This window comes from Rhinoderma darwinii, chromosome 3 (assembly GCF_050947455.1).
Source record: "Rhinoderma darwinii isolate aRhiDar2 chromosome 3, aRhiDar2.hap1, whole genome shotgun sequence".
Lineage (NCBI taxonomy): Eukaryota > Metazoa > Chordata > Amphibia > Anura > Rhinodermatidae > Rhinoderma > Rhinoderma darwinii.
This window is the reverse complement of record NC_134689.1, coordinates 229,445,473-229,461,694: the sequence shown is the minus strand read 5'-3', so window position 1 is coordinate 229,461,694 and position 16,222 is coordinate 229,445,473.

The following is a 16,222-nucleotide window of genomic DNA, read 5'->3' as shown; positions in this document are numbered from 1 at the left end:
TTAGTGTGTGTGCACATACCCTAAGGGTATAGTTAGCATCTTGACCCCACAGGTCTTCTGCTATATTTATTGGAGTTTGCCTGTGAAAGTGAAAATCTACTTTTTTTCTGAAAAAATATTAAAAAAAATAATATTTGCAAGGAATAAAGAATAAAAAGCACCCCAAAACTTGTAAATCTGCTTCTCCCGATTACAGCAATACCACATATGTGGTACTAAACTGCTGTTTGGACCCACGGCAGAGCTCAGAAGGGAAGGAGCGCCATTTGGATTTTGAAGCGCAGATTTTGCTGGATTGGTTTTCAGTGCCATGTCGCGTTTGCAACGCCCTGGAGGGTCCCTGGAGTGACCCCATTTTGTAGACTACACCCCTCAAGGAATTTTTCTAGGTGTATACTTAGCATTTTGACCCCACAGTTTTTTTGCTGAATTTAGTGGAATTAGGCCGTGAAAATGAAAATCTACTTTTTTCTGAAAAAACATAGAGATGTTTAATTTTTACAATGAATAAAGGAGAAAAATTACCCCAAAATTTGTAAAGCAATTTGTCCTGATTACAGCAATACGCCATATGTGGTAATAAATTGCTGTTTGGACCCACGGCAGGACTCAGAATTGAAGGAACAATATTAGGCTTTTGGAGCTCAAATTTAGCTGTAATGGTTTTCGGGTGTCATGTCGCATTTGCAAAGCCCCTGAGGTACCAAAACAGTGAAAACCTTCCAAAAGTCCCTTTAGGGGACTGGAACGAGCGATCATTAGGTCGCTGGTACAATACACTGCAGTACTAATGTATTGCAGTATAATATCATTTTTACAGACTCCTGTAACAGCGCGATCGCTGTTCCTGTCCATTAGTCCCGGGTGTCAGCTGTAATACACAGCGGACACCTGCAAAATATGGAGCGAGCGCAGTGCTTGAGCCCGCTCCATATATAACCCCCCGCACCAAGGCGTTAATACACAGCGGATGGTGCAAAGTGAAAATTCCAATTTTCCACTGATATGCCATTTTAATGCACAATATGTTGTGCCCAGTTTGTGCCACTGAAGACAAATACCACATACAATGTTGAGCGGGTTCTCCCGGATATAAAATATAATATATGTGGACGTAAACTGGTGTTTGGGCACGCTGTGGGGCTCAGAAGGGAGGGAGCGCCATTTGGCTTTTGGAGCGCAGATTTTGCTTGGTAACTGTTCTGTTTGGGGTTTTGCTGGTATTTCAGGTTATGATGTGGGGGTATGTGTAAATTGGGCAGAGTACATCACGACATAATAAGAGGGTATAATAATTAGGTAAATAAATAATAATCCGCAGATATGTGGCCGATGTCGCACTGATAAATGGCGCCTGATCTTATCCGCTTTTGGACACTGCACAATTTCTGTCGCTATATTCTGAGAGCCAGAATTTTTTTTATTTTTTCTTCACTGGAGCCGTGCGAGGGCTTATTTGTTGCGGGACAATCTGTAGTTTTCATTGGTACCATTTTAGGGTACATGTGAATGTTTTATCACTTTTTATTAGATTTTTTTTGGCAAGCAAAGTGACAAAAAAACTAATTCTGACAAAGTTTTTTGTCTTTTTTTTTTTACGCTTTTCACCGTGCTCTATAAATGATATTTTACTTTATTCTGCGGGTCGATACGATTACGGCGATACCAGATGTATATAGTTTTTTTATGTTTTGTGGCGTTTGAGCAATAAAATCACTTTTCGATAAAATTATTTATTTATTGTGTCACCATATTATGAGAGCCATAATTTTTTTATTTTCAGTCAAAAAAGCTGTGTAAGGGCTTGTTTTTTGCAGGACGGGTTGTAGTTTTTATTGGTACTATTTTAGGGTACATGCGACTTTTTGATCACTTTTTATTCTATATTTTTGGAGGGTTGATGACCAAAAAAATAGTGATTCTGACATTGTTTTTTTAGTTATTTTTTTTGTGCTGTTCACCGTGCGGGAAAAATAATATTATAGTTTTATAGTTTGGGTCGTTGTGAACGCGGTCATACCAAATATGTGTACTTTTTTTTAACATTTTCATTTTTTTCCTATAATAAAAGACTTATTATAGGGAAAAAAAGCATTTTTTGTTTTTGTAACTTATAACTTATTTTTACACTTTTCTAAAACATTTTTATTACTTTTTTTTTTACTTTTTACTTGAAGACCTGCAGCACTGATCGCTGCTATAATACATTACACTACCTAGGTAGTGTAACGTATTATAAACTGTCAGTCTGACGCTGAGAGTCACACTGACAGGAAGCTTATGAGGACCGGCCTTCGGCTGGTTCTCATAGGCTGCTTTGCATGGCAGACACGGGGGCTGTTGTATGGCCTCCGGTCTTGCCTTATAACCGATTGCAGCACCTGCAATCGGTCCCCGGGAAAGTTTGTTGTAGCAATAAACTTTCCAGTTTGTTGTAGTAACAAACTTTCCAGTTCGTTACTACAACGAACTTTCCCTGCGATCACATGACCGGGACCTGAACCAATTAGGTCCCGGTCATGTCTCCGGGACTAGAGGCAGGGGATAACAGCGCGATCCGGGTGACAGCGCTACTCTGAGACACTGGGATCGCGCTTTTAAAACCCACCGTTAAATTAACGTCGGCGCTGCACAGAGCCCAGCAAGCACTGACGTGAATTTACAGTGGGCGGTCGGGAAGCGGTTAAAGTGGCCTGGGCTCTAAAAATGAAACTGAGGCTATATTCTCACGAGCGTATCAGATTCACATGGGTAAATCTGGTCCGTGTGCGTTGCGTTATTGCATCTGTGCTTTGCGAGTGGCATGTGTTTTTCACGCACTCACAAAGCATCTTTTTTTATTTTTCAATGGAATTGATGCACAAATCACGCACAGCACACGGATGTGCGTCCATGTGCTGTGTGTGATTTCCATTGATTTGTGAGTTTCACACAACGGACACAACCTACGTGAAAACTCCTGCATGTGTGAATAGCCCCATTGATATCAATCAGTGTGCTGTGCGTGATTTTCAAGCACAGCACAAGGACGAGTTTTACGTTCGTCTGAATGAGCCCTTTTGGTATGTTAAAAAAACGGCTGTAAAATACGGAGCTGTTTTCAAGGGCAAACAGCCTCTGATTTTCAACCGTTTTTTAAGCATCGAGCGTTTTTTGATGCATTTTTTATGCCCGTTTTTGGAACTGTTTTTCTATTGACCCAATGAAAAATGGCTCCAAAAACGGCTCAAGAATTGACATGCGCTTCTTTTTACAGGGCGTTTTTTACGCAACGTTTTTTCAAATGGCCGCGTAAAAAAACGCTCCATTTAAAAGTTTTTCCCATTGAAATCAATGGGAAGATGTTTGGAAGCGTTCAGCTTCCATTTTTTCAGCCGTTTTTTGGGGCGTTTCTGTCAAGGCGCGGCTAAAACAATATTCTTGGTAAGAACACAGGGCGGATACGCTGCGTAAAAGTACACAGCATATTCGTCCGGCAAACCGCAGGGAATTCTGCCCGAAAAACCACACTGAATTGTGGTATTAATTTTACATTACATTACATTGCTTTTTTTTCTCATTTGCGATTTTTGCAGTGCAATTGCAGTGTTTCCGCCGCAAAAGTCTCAGCACATGGCTATTTGTTGCAGATTTTAGCTCCCCGTTGAATTTATTGGGTCAAACCCGCAACAGACATGCTGTGGATTAAATGAAACACACCGCTAAGGATTTTCCGCAATTAAATCTGTTGCGAAAAATCCAGTGTATATCCTGTGTGTGTTCCTACCCTCTAAAACGCATCCGAAACTGCATGCCTTTTTATCGCAATTTGGTGAGTTTCACTGTAAAAAACGCAACCGCATCCAAAAACATACCAAATAGTGGTAAAAACGCCTGCAGTTTTCCAATGCGGTTTTGACCGCACCTCAGTCACAAAGTCTGAATGGACCCTTAGGCCATATTCACATGAACGTGTTATACGTCAAACGACAGCTGTCAAACGACAACGCGTAAATTACAGGTCGTCGGCACAGTAAGTCGGCAAACCCATTCAAATGAATGGGCAGATGTTTGCCGACGTATTGGAGCCGTATTTTCAGGCGTAAATCGAGGCATAATACGCCTCGCTTACGCCTGAAAGTAGGTCGTGTGAACCCGGCCTAAGTCTATGTAGTTTTGTAAGGGTCCATTCAGAAGTTGCGGTTACGGTGCGGTTAGAACCGCATTAAAAAACTGGATGCATTTTTACCTCGATTTGATGCGTTTTTCGCTGCGGTTGTGGTAAAAAACACAAACTGCTAATCAACCGCATGAAAGGACTTTTAGGCCCAATTTGGACGACCGTAGTATTAGTCCGTGTAACGGCTGTTAAAACAACGGCTATCACACGGACACATGTATTTCAATGGGGCCGTTCACACAGTCGTTGTTTCAACAGACCGTGTGAAGTGTCCGTTGAAAAATAGAACATGTCCCATTTTCTTCCGTCTTCACGGATCCCTCGATAGACTTAAGTCTATGAGGGATCCCTGAGAACAGTTCCCGCATGGGTGCAACTCAGACGTGAAAAACTGCAGTTTCTCACGTCCAAGTTTGCACTCGTAAAAGTACACAGCGTGTCTCTCCTGTTACCTGCAGAGAATTCCAGCCGAAAAATCCACACTAAATTGTGGTGCAGTTTGTCAGGTGGAATTTCCGCTGCGGAAAGCAGTGGTAAAAAAACCAAAACCTAATACTTACCCCTGGCTGTTGTCATAGCGATGCATTCCCCTGTGCTCCATACAGCCCGGCCTCCTGGGATGACGCTGCAGCCCATGCGACCACTGCAGCCTGTTAGGCCTCATGCACATGGCCGTGCCGCTGGCAGTCGCGGACAGCCACCCACATTTTCGGCCCTTGCCCTGAATTTAAAAGTATCTGCTTGTAAGACAGAGTAATACCACACAAAATAGTGACTAGTTCACATTTCCCATATGTTTATTATATGTTGGCATAATTTATTTAACATTCTTTTATTTATCTAGGACATTACAATGCTTAGGGTATGTTCACACGGCTTATTTTCAGCCTCTTTTCGAGCCGTAAACATCTGCCCATTGATTTCAATGGGAAAAACGGCATTCTGTTCCGATGGGGCATTTTTTTATGCAGCCGTTTTGAAAAACGGCCCCGTAAGAAACCACACGTGAAACAGAAGTGCATGTCGCTTCTTGAGCCATTTTTAGAGCCGTTTTTCATAAAAAACGGCCGTAAATAACACAGTGGAAAACGCGAGTTTGCTTAAAGAACGGCTGAAAATCAGGAGCTGTTTTTCCTTGAAAACAGCTCTGTATTTTCAGACGTTTTCGATTTTGTGTGTGCACATACCCTAAGGCCTCATTCACATGACAGGGTCCGAGCGTCGGCCGGGAAAATAGGCCGTTTTTGGCCGATTTTCCCGGCCGGTTTGCATCCGATTCCGTTCCGGGCCGAGTTGCCGTTTTTACTGGCCGATTTGGACCCGATTTGCATCCGTTTTTTTCCCTGTCCATCTTAAAATCGGATGAATTTCATTTAAATTTGTTGTCACACACAGCCCTTTGTAGATAATGCCACAGCCCCCCTGGTAGGTAATGCCACCCAGCCCCCCTGGTAGGTAATGCCATCCAGCCCCCTGTAGGTAATGCCACACAGCCCCCTGTAGGTGATGCCACATAGCCCCCTGTAGGTGAAGCCACACAGCCCCCTGTAGGTGATGCCACACAGCCCCCTGTAGGTGATGCCACACAGCCCCCTGTAGATGATGCCACACAGCCCCCAGTAGGTGATGCCACACAGCCCCCTGCAGGCGATGCCACCCTGCCCCCTGTAGGCGATGCCACCCTGCCACCTGTAGGTGATGCCACCCTGCCCCCTGTAGGCAATGCCATCCTCCTCCTGCAGGCGATGCCACCCTGCCCCCGGTAGGTGATGCCACACAGCCCCCTGTAGGTGATGCCACACAGCCCCCTGTAGGAATACCACCCTGTCCCCTGTAGGTAATGCCACCCAGCTCCCTGTAGGTAATGGCACCCAGCCCCCTGTAGGTGATGCCACCCAGCCCCCTGTAGGTGATGCCACCCAGCCCCCTGTAGGTGATGCCACCAAGCCCCCTGTAGGTGATGCCACCAAGCCCCCTGTAGGTGATGCCACACAGCCACCTGTAGGTGATGCCACCCTGCCCCCTGTAGGCGATGCCACCCTGCCCCCTGTAGGCGATGCCACACAGCCCCCTGCAGACGATGCCACACAGCCTCCTGCAGGCGATGCCACACAGCCCCCTGTAGGTGATGCCACCAAGTCCCCTGTAGGTGATGCCACCAAGCCCCCTGTAGGTGATGCCACCAAGCCACCTGTAGGTGATGCCACCCTGCCCCCTGTAGGCGATGCCACCCTGCCCCCTGCAGGCGATGCCACCCTGCCCCCTGTAGGTGATGCCACCAAGCCCCCTGGAGGTGATGCCACACAGCCCCCTGTAGGTTGCACCCATCCCCCCCCCCCTTCCAGGAGAAGTCACTGACTTCAATGTCCATATATGGACAGTGTAGTCACTGACTACTCCTGAAGAGGAATTCCCTGCCACAGGTCGGGAATTCCGCTTCAGAAGTGAGTGACGTCACTGTGTCTATATATGGACAGTGTAGTCACTCACTTCTCCTGTAGCGGAATCCCCGGCCATAGAGTCGGGGATTTCGCTGCAGAAGTGAGTCACTTCGCTGTGTCCATATATGGACAGTGTAGTCACTCTCTTCTCCTGTAGCGGAATCCCCGGCCATAGAGTCGGGGATTCCGCTGCAGAAGTGCGTGACTTCGCTGTGTCCATATATGGACAGTGTAGTCACTCACTTCTCCTGTAGCAGCATCCCCGGCCATAGAGTCGGGGATTCCGCTGCAGAAGTGCGTGACTTCGCTGTGTCTATATATGGACAGTGTAGTCACTCAGTTCTCCTGTAGCGGAATCCCCGGCCATAGAGTCGGGGATTCCGCTGCAGAAGTGAGTGACTTCACTGTGTTCATATATGGACAGTGTAGTCACGCACTTCTCTTGTAGCGGAATCCCCAATCCCCGGCCGGGGATTGGGAATTCCTACTCCTACAGCGAGCAATAAAAGACCCTCCTCCTCCTCACATGCACTGTGAGGAGGAGGAGAGAGAGTGCCCGAGCGACGGTAGACCCGGCCATCACTCGGGACACATTCCGGTGATGGCCATGTATTACCCGGCCCCATAGACTTCTATGGGAGTCAGGCGGCCGGGCACCCGGCCGAAAATAGAGCATGTCCTATTTTTTGACGGCCTGTTTTCCCGGCCGTCAAAAAATCAGTCGTGTGAATAGCCCCATTAGGGGTCTATTATTCCTAATGCAGCCGGGTGCCGGCCGATTTATGACCTGCCGGCACCCGGCCGGGAAACCCTGTTGCTAAACCCTGTTGCTAAGAAGCAATTTCTCATATTTTGAAGAAAATTTCAAAAGCCTTTTTTTTAGGTACCCGTTCAGTTCTGAAGTGGCTTTGAGGGGCCTATATATTAGAAACCCCCCATAAATCACCCCATTTGAAAAACTAGACCCTCAAAGTATTCAAAACAGCATTTATTAAGTTTCTTAACCATTTAGGCATTTCACAGAAATTTAAAGCAAAGTGGAGGTGAAATTTACAAATTAAATTTTTTATGCAGAAAATCCTTTTTATTCTATTTATTTCTGTAAAACAGAAGGTTTTACCAGAGAAACGCAGCTCAATATTTATTTCCCAGATTCTGAAGTTTTAAGGGTATGTTCACACGCAAATACAAAACCGTCTGAAAATACGGAGCTGTTTTCAAGGGAAAACAGCTCCTGATTTTCAGACGTTTTTTAAGCCACTCGCGATTTTCGCTGCGTGTTTTACGGACGTTTTTGGAGCTCTTTTCAATAGTCAATGAAAAACGGCTCCAAAAACGTCCAAAGAAGTGACTTGCACTTCTTTTTTGCGGCCGTTTTCTTACGCGGCCGCGTGAAAAAACAGCCTATCGGAGCTTCCAATTTTTTGGCCGAAAACAGCACGTGTGAACATACCCTAAGAAATATCCCACATGTGGCCCTAGTGTGGTAAAGGACTGAAGCACCGGCCTCAGAAGCAAAGGAGCACCTAAGTGGATTTTGGAGCCTCCTTTTTATTAGAATATATTTTAGGCAACATGTCAGATTTGAAGAGGTCTTGTGGTGCCAAAACAGCGGAAACCCCCCAAAAGTGACCCCATTTGGCAAACTACACCCCTCAAGGAATTTATCGAGGGGTATAGTGAGCATTTAGACCACACAGGTTTTTTGCTGCATTTCGTGGAATTAGGCTGTGAAATTGAATATCACGTATTTTTCTGATAACACGTGTAAATTTGTAATTTTTACAAGGAATAAAGGAGAAAAAGCACCCCAACATTTGAAAATCTATTTCTCCCGATTAAGGCCACACGGTGCGTCGTTGACGCAGTTTTGATGCGTTTGAAAGCCACACGCGGTCAACTGCATGCGTTTTTTGCTGCAGTTCTGTTGCGGTTTTTTTACGCACATTGTTATGGACATAGTATTCACCCGTGTTGAAGTTTGTTAGGTGCTTCCTGTATATAGTTCATTACAATGCATTGCAGAACAGTTAGCAAAAACGCAGGCAGTTCAGCAACAACTTTGGCGCACAGTCATTAACTGCATGCGGTCGGACATTATGAAGATGCAGTTAACTGCACAAAGAACACATTGTAACATAATAGCAGCAGTCTGTCCATAACAAACATTTCACCGTTGACTTCTATTGAAAAATGACTTGCTGCGGTTTAAAAACGCAACATAAACGCAACATAAACGCACCGTGACTGCACCGTGTGGCCTTACCTCATATGTGGTCATAGACTGCTGGTTGGAAAAACGACAGGGCTCAGAAAGGAAAGAGTTCTATTTGGCATGTAAATATTGCTGGATTTGTTTCTGGGCACCATGTCGCATATGCAGAGCTTCTGAGGTACCAGTACAGGGGAAACCCCTTAAAAGTGACCCCATTTTGGAAATTAGACCCTTTGAGGAATTCATTGTAGTTTTCATGGGGTGCATGTGACTTTTTGATCAGTTTTTATTCTATTTTTAAGAGGCGTGGTGACTAAAAAAACAACAATTCTACTATTGTCTTTTATTTTAAAAAAAATTTACAACGTTCACCGTGCGCTTTAAATGACATATTCACTTTATTCTGCGGGGCAATACGATTACGGCGATATTATATTTTTATAGGTTTTTTTTATGTCTTATGGCGTTTGCACAATAAAATACTTTTTAGAAAAAATCATTAACTTTTTGTGTTGCCTTATTCTAAGAGCCAGAACTCTTTATTTTTCCATCAGACGACTTGTTTTTTGCGTAACAAACTGTAGTTTCGATCAGCACCATTTTTAGGTACATGCGTCTTTTTGATCTCTTTTTATTCCATTTTTTGGGAGGTGAAGTGACCAAAAAATTGTGATTCTGGTATGGTTTATTATTTTCTTTCTTGAAGGCAGGAGGCCCTGATTGCAATTCTAATACACTGCACTACATGCGTACAGCTACTCACTGACAGCAAGCATAGTTGGTCCTGACTATGTCAGGATCCACTAGGCTTCTGTAGATGGCATTGCTGGAGGCCATTGTTAGGCCTCTGGTTGCCATAGCAACCACCGTCACCGAGATCATGTTACTGGGCGTTGATGGTGTTTTAACCCCTAAGAATCCGCGATAGTTTTTCGTAGCACCATGTATTGTGCCATATAATGTACTAGGAAAAATTATTTGTGGGGTAGACAATGAAATAAACAGCGATTCCTCCATGGTTTTTTGCGCGCCATTTTTATGGAATTCACTGTGCAATTAAAACAACATGTTAACTTTATTCTGTGGGTCAATATGATTACGGCGATACCAAATATATATCGTTTTTTTTCGATATTTTACTACTTTTACAAGTAAAAACCTAAGTGTAAAAAATAAAATTTATTTTGTGTCGCCAAATTCTGAGGGCCATAACTTAATCCGTTGATTAAGTGGTTTGAGGCCTTATTGTTTGTGGGATAAGCTGTCGTTTTTAATGATACCATTTTGGGGTACATGCAACGTATTGATCACGTTTTATTTCATTTTTTGTGGGAGATGAGGTGACCAAAAAATAGCGATTCAGTCGTTTAAATTAATTTTTTTATGGTGTACACCGTGCGGGTTAAATAATGATATATTGTAATAGTTCAGACTTTTACGGATGCGGCGATACCAATTATGTTTATTTATTTATTTTTTTACTATCCCGCTCGTTACTCTGAACTGTCGGCCGTGAGCCTGTTCCACACTTCCCCTACCCGACTATGACGTATGGATATGTCAAATGTCGGGAAGGAGTTAAAGTACCATATAATGTACTCAAAGCTGAAAAAAAATTATTTGCGGGCTGAAATTGGAAAAAACTGCGATTCCTCCATTGTTTTTTGGGTTCCGTTTTTACGTCTTTCACCGTGTGGTAAAAACAACAACTTAACTTTTTTCTGTGGCTCAGTACGATTACGGTGATATCAAATCTATATAGATTTTTTTATATTTTACTACTTTAAATAAACAAAAAACTTTTTGTTAAAAAAAATAATTGTTTTATTTCACCACATTCTGAGAGCCATAACTTTTTTATTTTTCCATGCATTGACTGGTGTGAGGGCTTATTTTTTGCGGGACGAGCTGTAGATTTTATTGCCATTTTTTGGGGAGCTAAGGTGACCAAAAAACTGCGATTTTGCCGGTTTAAAATTTACATTTTTTACGGCCTTCACCATTGCGCGTTAAATATCGCTATATTGTAATAGTTCAGACTTTTATGCAGCAATACCAATTTTGTTTACTTTTTTATTTTTTACATTACTTTAGAGGAAAAATGGGAAAAGGGGTTTTTTTTTGAACATTTTACTAAAAACTTTATATCACTTCTTTTTACACATTTTATTAGCCCCCTAGGGGACTTGAACCACCGATCGTTAATGTATTGCAGTATATCGTAATTTTTACAGGCATCTGTTAAGCCCTGCCACAGGCAGAGTGAAGGCAGCCCTGGGGGCCTTCATTAGGCCCCTGGGCTGCCATAACAACCATTTTCACCCCCGATCTCGTTGCGGGCGGGGTGATGAGCTGTCGGAGGGGGCCCGCACCCTCTTTTCAACGCCTCAGATGCTGTGGTCGCGATTGACTACAGCATTTGAGGCTGTTAATCCCGGGTGTCGGCTGTAAAACACATTGCAATGCATTGCAGTATATCGTGATTCTGACAGAGGCAGGGCTTAATAGGAGCACAAAGATTCATTAGGCCCTCAGGTAGCCATAGCAACCTTCGCCACCCCGCAATTGCATTGAGCCGACTACCGCAGCATATGGAGCGCACTCCAAACATCACCCCCCCCCGAACCATGACGTACCGGTGCGTCATGGTCAGTCTGTTTTATTTGTTTGTCCTGTTTATTTGTATGGCTACATGTTGTCTCTTGAAATTGCATCCTAGAATAATTTTTATGAAATGTTGGAGCTTTACCGCCCTTTCTGCTTGTAATGCTATCGTGTTAGTCCCGGCCCATCGCTGTCCACAGCTATTTGCCTATGGTATTTAAAATTGTCTCTCTCAATGTAAAGGGGCTTAATTCTCCTTATAAAACGCTCTATGTTATGGAAGGAAGCTGCCCAATTGAAAGCAGATATTTTTTGTATGCAAGAAACACATCCTCAATCTTTAACACAAACGATACTCCCATATTTTCTCAGCCCCAGCTCCAGGAAAGACAGGGGGAGTTTCTATTGCCATTGGGAATACGGTAGCATTTACTTTAAATAAGCAAATTGTGGACAGTGGGGGCCGATATATGATCCTCGTATGTCAAATTGATGATGATGATGATGCTTCATACACTATTGTTTCACTGTACGCCCCTAATTCTGGCCAACTGCTCTTCCAATCACTTCTTTTCTCGCAGCTACAGAAAGAAAAACATGAGTTCAATGGCGGTCTGTAGATTCCACATCTGCTGTAACACACTCTGAACCAACCCCTTAATGTCACTTGGTTAATAAGAATGAACTTTTTGATATATGGCGTATCCAACACCCTACAGAAAGTGACTTCACGTTCTATTCTCACCCACATCGTATCTACAAAAGAGTAGACTATTTTCTGGTTGACAAGGCACTGATTTTGAGAGCAGACAGTTCCACAATCCATATCATAAACCCATAAACTGGTCGGACAATGCTCCTATCTTCCTAGCAGTGACTGAGAGATTTAATAATTTCCCTAATTCTGTGTGGAGACTAAATAATTACATTTTATCCTACCCAGATTACACCCCTAAAACCATGAGCTATTTAGAGGACTACTTTGAATTTACTGACAATGGTGAGGAGTCTGATGATACGTTATGGTGTGCCCTTAAAGAAACAGTGTCACCACAAAAAAAAATTTCATGTCAGTTTAATGTTAGTGTTTTATTAAAAACGTTTTTATTTATTTGTGTGTTACTTTTTTCTATTTTTTCACTTTTTCTTCCCTATGGGGGCTGCCATTTTTTTTTCCATTTCTGTATGTGTCGATTAACGACACATACAGACATGGAATACGGCAGCCACAGTCCCATAGGGACTGCGAACGGGTCCCGTCCCATCCACTTCTGTGTACGCCGTCTGTGTGGGAACTGCGCATGTGCCTCTCCCACACAGTCCAATTTGAAATGCGCGCCGTCCGGCGCCATTTTCCTGTGGACCGGAAGTCGCGGCCGGACAGTAAGATTACTACTTCCGGTCGCGGCTTCCGGACTTGTGCACTTGGACCAGCGGCAGCAGACGGAGCGGACGGGCCGGAGGGAGCCGCGGCGGCAGGAGCAGGTAAGAGATTTCTATGTATGTTCGTGTTTGTGTGTGTTTACTACTGTATGTAAACCTACTACACTGTGTGTTAGCTCAAAAAATGGCGACACACAGTGTAGGAGGTTAGACCGTTCAATCCCCTCGTTTATCCCGGCACTAGCCAGGATAAAAGAGGGGGGGATTCTCAGAGCTCACTAGAGCGAGTGCTTTTTTCCCAATTTTGCAGCAAAAAGCAATGTGGTTGCTTTACCACATGCAATGCTGCAATTTTGGGAATAGCTCCATCTAGTGACCAGCAATGGGAAATATTATAAATTAAAATCTAATTTATAATATTTCCTGACTCGTGAAAAAAATAAAAAAACTTTGAACAATGTTTAATCACCTACACACTAAATGTTTAATTAAAAAAAAAAAAACATGTTTTGCTGGCAACACATTCCCTTTAAGGCCATTATGAGAGGGCATTTTATCCAACAAGCTTAATTTGCTAAGAGGCAAAGTACTGCTGAATTGCTCCAACTTCAACTCCAGCTGGCCTGTTAACACACATTAAACAAAGCCCCCTACTCTGTTTCTAGGGCTAAGGACATATTATTGGTACAATCTCATATTCATGATATTAATACCTACAAGTATGATCTGACTCTACAATGCCTCAAGGTCACTCATTATTGGCAGGGTAATAGGCCAGGTTCTTTGCTTGCACGCCAACTTAAGTCACATATGGCTAAAACTAGAATTCCTTACATATCCAGGCCTGATAGGTCGAAAATTGTGGACCCAAGGGCATAGTAGATTGCTATGCGTTGTATTATAATCTTTTGTATAATTTGAAAAATGACCTTTCGACTCACTCCTCAACCCTACATACCGATATTTGCTCATACCTTTCTGGTCTGAAATTACATAAGGTATCGCAGGACCACTTAGTGCGGTTGAGACGTGAGTTTACAATACAAGAGGTTGACACAGCTATTAAATCATTGAAAGCTAACAAATTGCCTGGCCCGGATGGGCTTACTAATGAGTTTTATAAAATCTACAGATCGAAATTGTCACCTTATTTAGCTTGTGTCTTTAATACCATTTCTATTAATGGGATCTTCCCGGCTGAAATGCTAAGAGCTCTAGTAGTTACGCTCCCTAAACCGTGCAAAACACTGGATAAACCAGACAGTTTTAAATATGGATCTCAAGGTATATTCTAAAATATTGGCTATGCACCTGTCTGATATTTTGCCCACACTCATTAATAATGACCAGGTAGGATTTGTCAAGGGTTGTCAGACTGTTGATGTAACTCGGCGCTTTTTGAATATTTTATCCACAGTCAGGTCTCGTCGGATGCCTTCTCTGCTTTTTTCACTGGATGCGGAGAAGGCAATCGATAGGGTTCATAGGGGGTATCTTAGGGAGGTGCTTTGGATCTTTGGTTTGCCTGATAGCTTAATTACTACGGTTATGGCATTATATACCCCTCCTTCTGCTAGGGTCTTGACTTCTGGTTCCATGTCTAAAGCCTTTCAGATCACCAACGGCACGCCCCAAGGGTACCCACTATCCCCCATAATATTTGCATTGGTCATGGAACCCTTTGCTCATAGTATCCGTAATTGCCCTAATAGTACAGGAGTCCAGATAAGGGACACTGATCACTGCATCGGCCTGTTTGCCGATGATGTGATCACTTGCTTATCATCTCCAGAGTGCTCTCTTGCTAAAGTTGTGGTCCTTATAGCAGCTTTCAGTGCGGTTTAGTTATTACAAAATCAACTCTACCAAGTGCCATATTTTAGACTTAGGGGTCTCGAAGGCAGTTAAGACGCTTCTCCAAACCGAATTCCCTTTTAAATGGGCGGAAGGGGGCATCCCATACCTGGGTATACATCTTACTTACCTACCCAATCGTTTAATTTCCTCCAACCACATTGTACTGTTGTCACATATTCAGAAATACATACATTTATACTCCAAATTCCTGGTTTCATGGATTCTTAGGATTTCTACTGTTAAGATGCTACTCTTGCCCAAAATTCCGTATTATTTTCACAACCTCCCTATCCCGGTTCCACTTTCTTATGTTAACCATCTTCAAAGCTTACTTATGTCCTTTATTTGGAATTACCAGAGGGCTAGGATAGCAGCGAACATTTAGTATCTACCTCCTCATCTTGGGGGTTTGAGTTGCCCTTGCCTTCTTACCTATTATAGAGCTGCTCTTTTAGATCAACTGAAGAGTTGGTGGGTGCATGACGCCTCCAAACAATGGGTAGGTCTAGAGGCATCTATGCTGTCACAGCCATATCTGTGTTACTTTTTATGGTACCAAGCTCTATCAACAAGGAAGCCTACTGCCATTAGTGGTGTAATCTCTTCCATTGCTGCCCTATGGAGAAGAAGAACTCCTACTCGTCAGTTGCTCCCCTTGAGATTTTCTAGGATCCCCATTTTGGCCTTGCAACTAATGATCCCGAACGTTGACTTTAAACCCTGGGTGTCATTGGGGATATACACTTTGGGAAATATAAGTTGTGGGACTGTTTTGTTTTCCTTCGAAATCCACAACTTATTTAAGGTACCGAACACTGACTTTTATAAATACCTTCAATTGCGTCATCTAGTGAAATCCCTGAGTCACCCGATACCCCTTATGAGAAGTTTTTCTCAGACTTAAAGAATTTAAGGTATTTAAGGTATTTCTAGGGCATACCAAGCTCTTATTGCCCTCCGATCAGATGACCCTTTACCCTTAATTCTTAAATGGTAGACTGATCTTAAATGCACATATGTAATGGCTGCCGCGGCGTTCCCTGCTGCTTCCACAGCCTCTGCTCCAGTTCCCTCATGCTCGTCCCGAGCTCCACTCCCCCGATCCGGACACTCTGCAGGCTCTGGGCGTTGTCAGGTAACTGCATCTCTCACCTCCCTCCACGGCCGTCATCCACGATGTGCGGCTGCAGCCACTAGAGGGCGCACGCGCTGACTCTTCCCTTCTTAAAAGGCCAGCACGTGCCAAAATCCTAAGACTTCCTATTTAAGGAAACCTCCTCCCCAGATCCTTTCTTGTTCAATCAAGTTATTCCAGTGAGTTTCCCTGTACCCAGTTTCCCTGTTACCTTGCCTTCTACCTTTTTCTGGATTTCCCGTTGTGACCTCTGCCTTAACTTGTACTATCCTTGCCTGCCGCCTGCCTTGACCTATTGCTATCCATACCCGTAACGACGTCTGCTGCCTGTCCTGACTTCTGGCCTATTCATCTGACTGACTCTAAACCTGCTATGCCAAGCGTTACCCTGGGTTACAAGCACCATCTCCCAGACGACACAGAGGATC